The following is a 4693-nucleotide window of genomic DNA, read 5'->3' as shown; positions in this document are numbered from 1 at the left end:
AGTTATAATCATCACAATTAAAAGAAATAAACATTTGAAATATATCAGTCTGTGTGTAATGAATGAATATAATATACAAGTTTCACTTTTTGAATGGAATTAGTGAAATAAATCAACTTTTTGATGATATTGTAATCATATGACCAGCACCTGTACATGGAAAATGGTAGAGAAAATTGTGAGCAACAGGATGTTCCCAAGGCTGGACCACCACAGCTCAGCAGACCCCCACCCCCTAAACCCAATGGGTCTGTTCAGTCACCTGCAAACAGAGAAAGAATAGTCCAAAGTTAAAGCCCCCATTCCCCCCAAGCCCCAGTTAAAAAGTGAGAATATGTAAAAATATGAGAAGTCGAGGGGTGGATGCCCCTCAAACTATCTGAGCAAGAAACCTTAGTGTGAGTCTGCCCTTCAAACCATCACTTTAGGATTAAATAGATAAAGGACAAAGGATTCAAATGAACAAATTATCACTACTTTGTAGCTAGTTAGCTTTAAGTTCTAGGTGCATTTCCTTTAATTTTTTAAGGGTATTTTCAACTGAGCCAGCAATAACACATGACCTTACAGGTCTTGTAATGTTTACATGTTTTTATCTAAATACACCAAATATTAGGTAAAGTGACATGTTTTTGTTGCCATATGCTAGTTGTAGTCTGTGCCAGTCTTACCATCACATAGAATAGATGCTATATGCAAAGTGCATCAATGCATAAACTTTATGCAACTAAACAGTTTGGTAAAACCTTTGACCAAACGTCTAAAACCCACATCAAAGTAGAATAAACTATGTTCAAATCTAGCCAGTCATTCCTGAGCAGTAGACCAAAAAAAAAAAAAAAAACTCATGCTGGGGGAGTTCAGTGACCACATCTGGACTTTTTAAGTTCTATTTGGAATTACTAAAAGATATCTGCCTGTTTTAAACTCAAAGCATGCAAGCTTTTGTGTTACCATAATGTTTTCTTTTTTGACTGCATATGAAAACTTGTATGAGATTGGGAGAAGAAAAGGGGGATTTGAGGAGAAATAAGTTTAAAGTTTACACATGGTGAAGAAAGAATGCCAGTGTTCAATAAAAATAATAAATAAAAACATTGAAATAATCATATGAATACATTTTTTTATACTCACTGTAACAGTATCCATCGATGTTAAGATGAGGCTAGAACATCAAAACTGAGAGGGTGTCAAGTTATTTTAAGAAAATAGCTCACAGCCAAAAATGAGTATTGTGAGGTGCGACTCACAGAGCACATCTACTAATTTTTACATGAGAGGGAGATTTGTCATTAAAAATTTCCAAAATGTAATTGCAGTAAAGAACCAATAATTCCAAAATGTAATTGCAGTAAAGAACCTAGAACTGAACAGTGCCATTAAAAAAAGGAAAAAAGTGGAACATAATGAAACCGCACAATTTCAGTCTTTTCAGCCTTGTTCCAGGCTTTTTCCCCCTCTTCAGTAAAGCTATTACAACTCAATTTCTTGTAATGGTTTAATATGAATGATATATGGAGCTTATTCACTTCACTGTACTCCAGCATGATCCACACCTGGAAAAATGGAACCTCTGCAATGGAAAATATGTATTCATGATTAAGTGACAAGTTTTTACAAAAATAGTCACTAAATAGCTGCTCTTACCTCATCGTCCTCATGAGGGGTTGACAGTCTTCCATTCACAGTGAAGGGCTGTTCTAACAATGTCAAGATCATCTTTGGAGGCTGTGGGAGAAAAGTTATTTTGTTCTAATTGTGGAGGACTGAAGCGTGCAATCAAATTATGATGCAAGTCTACAAGGTTGACTGTATCAAAGTTGTCAGCTTTAAATGACTGAAAAGCAGAGTTACTACTATGAAGCCTAATTTAGAGAATTGTTTAACATACTGCTATAAAATTAAATCCTGATGTAGCTAAATGCACATATGTTGTCAAAAACAGGAATACCTGGATGTAAAGTCAGGTTTCTTTGCAGCATCAAGGAAGAAGTCCAGAGCCATGGATGCCTTGTTTCCAGACATTTGGAGGATCAGGACCTGTGACAGAGTTAACACAATCAGCTTATTCAAAGTTGCTTACAAGTTTATCCACAGTGAATACTATCAATTAGCTGTTTCACTTGAGAGCAATGGTCAATCACTATGTTATGACAATGTTTGCCATAAACATTACAGATAGAACAGTTTTTGCTAAAGCAATACACAATTTGTGCTCCATGTTAAAATTTGAGAATTTTCATTACAATTTATATCAAAGTTGCTCAAATTATTTTGTCAGGAAAATCATACAAACCAACAGTAACTACTTTTACTTTTGATAATTTAGGTATATTTCACTGCTATTGCATTTACTGTTACTTAAGCAACACATTGAATGCAGCACTCTTACCTGTAACAGGGCATCAGTAAAAAAAAAAAAAATGCCGGCCGGTTTGTATCTCACCTGGTCTTCATCAGGGCGGAAACATACAGGTGCAAACAATTTGTTAAACTGTATCCTATATCCCCTGATCTTTGTCCAATCAAATTGAAGTGTGATTCACATTAAACCTCAGTACTCCTAAATAGAGTTGAATGTGCAATTTGCTACTTTCTGCCTGTACACAGATGTTCACAAACACGCTTGTTTTCAGTGTCTTTGTGTAACATAATTTATTTACAGATTTTATTCACATGGTCAGAAACGTTTTTACATACATATCTTTCCTACACATGCTCACAAAATTTGTGATCATGTACATACATTGTTATTTGTACCATTAAATTGCCATTCATTTGACTAGCAGGCAGCAATAGGTCACACTTTTTTAAATTTATTTTTTTATTTTTTTTATTGAAACAAAGTAACACATTAACAAAACATTACCGAACATGGGAGGTTTTTTTTTTTCACACAGGGCTTTGTAGTTTTGGATTTTGTTTTCCCTTAATAATAAAAACCTTCATTTAAAAACTGCATGATGTGTTTACTTGTGTTATCGTTGACTAATATTTAAATTTGTTTGATGATCTGAAACATTACAGTGTGACAAACATGCAAAAAGATAAGAAATCAGTAAGGGGGCAAATACTTTTTCACACCACTGTACATACATTGTTATTTGTACCATTAAATTGCCATTCATTTGACTAGCAGGAAGCAATGGGTCACACTACTATTCTTGTGAGTGGATGCCATTTTCTCTAGTGTGATGTATTGGTCCATTGGGTTATGTGTAGTGATTTTTTTGATTTCCAGTTTTGAAAGCTTGGGTCACACTTGTTAAGACTGGCGTATTGCTGTGTGCCACCATTAAAGGGCAGCCTTACTGTGTGCTAAAGAGAAGGAACAGGAAAACCTTTAGTTACAAGATATGTTTTAGGCTTTTAGGCAAAACTGTGTCTTATTCCTATCATTTATTTTTGAGTAAAATCTAAAATCACTAATATTTATTATGAATAAAGACGGGTTTCAAATAGCGATAGCTGATCGAGGCTTTGTTGAAGCTTCGACACAGTATTAAAAAAAAAAAGGTTCATTATCCCGGCTTCAATGACACAGTGCTCGAGTAGGACATCTGGGAGTCAATAAACTGAAGTGCAGTCGAGACGTGTCATTTATTGGTTCATTGATTGTTTGGGATTTGATTTGCCATGCACATTTCTGTTCCACTACAATACATGGTTGTATGGTTTCAAGCTGACACAATAAAACATAAAATAAACATGAACTCATGTTGGAGACCATGTTTCTTATTTGGCACGTTTGATTGTAGTAGGCTATAGATATACTGTATGCTTAGCCTGACAGTTTGTGCTATGAATCATATTCTATCCTAAACCAAGTCTAAATATCCCATAGCTTAAAAGCTGTTGAATGGTGGGTGTTCAGTAGGCTGGATGGCAAATGTGATCCCAAATGTTTAATTGATGAGCTCTGGTAGGAATCAAACCTACATGATATTGTTGCGAGATTGCGGTTTTCATGATGCACCACCAGTCTTAACCACATTACCACATTTACAGTTTTCAGCTGCTGAAAGTGTTTATGAAGAGTGTTTATTACAGAGCCTTTTCCAGGTTTGTTGTTTTTAAGTGATTTTTTGTTTACTAAGACACATTTGGATACAATAGTAACTGTTAGATGGCCACACAAAGCATTTACCAGCTGATATCAGCCATGCACATGCCTACTTTTTAAAATATAAATAATAAATAAAGTATATGTAAATAAATAAAGTATATGTAAATAAAAGGCAACCATGCATTAACATTTTAACGCAGGGTCATCTTCGTGTGTGTTTACTGCAGGGGTTGTATTCACTTCTAAAACACCAACAACGCCTGTGAGCTTCTTCCTCCTCTTCGTCTGCGGTTTGTTGGTGATTTGCAACAAGTATGAAACCAGAAAGAATGAGGACCACTGATGGAAATCGCAGACAGAAATAACGTTACACCGAGATGATACAGTTCTACAGAGGAATCTTCGAGTCTGTTCTCTGCACCTCCATCACTGTCTGGCTTGGCTCAGCAACCAAACAGGACAAGTACAGACTTCAGCGGACAGTCAGGACTGCAGAAAAGGTCATTGGTGTGAGCCTGCCCTCCATGGAGGACCTGTACACCTCACGGGTCAAAAGGAGGGAGGAGAGGATCACTGCAGCCCCCTCACAGCCTGGACACAATCTGTTCGAACTCCTCCCCTCTGGAC

The 4693-nt window shown here is 36.2% G+C and overlaps 1 long non-coding RNA gene across 1 annotated transcript; it reads right to left on the bottom strand.

The window, feature by feature from the left end:
- Window positions 1-1451: 1451 nt before the first annotated feature.
- Window positions 1452-2038, bottom strand: LOC109959190 (uncharacterized). The gene is made up of 3 exons (XR_002274793.1): window positions 1952-2038; window positions 1648-1728; window positions 1452-1573 (listed from the first exon to the last, which is right to left on the bottom strand). It is a non-coding gene; the product is annotated as an uncharacterized LOC109959190 (long non-coding RNA).
- Window positions 2039-4693: the final 2655 nt, after the last annotated feature.

The sequence above is a fragment of the Monopterus albus genome, unplaced genomic scaffold (assembly GCF_001952655.1).
Source record: "Monopterus albus unplaced genomic scaffold, M_albus_1.0 scaffold38.1, whole genome shotgun sequence".
NCBI classification, from domain to species: Eukaryota; Metazoa; Chordata; class Actinopteri; order Synbranchiformes; family Synbranchidae; genus Monopterus; species Monopterus albus.
Note: the sequence above shows the minus strand (reverse complement) of the source record. Positions and strands in the feature narration are given on the sequence as shown.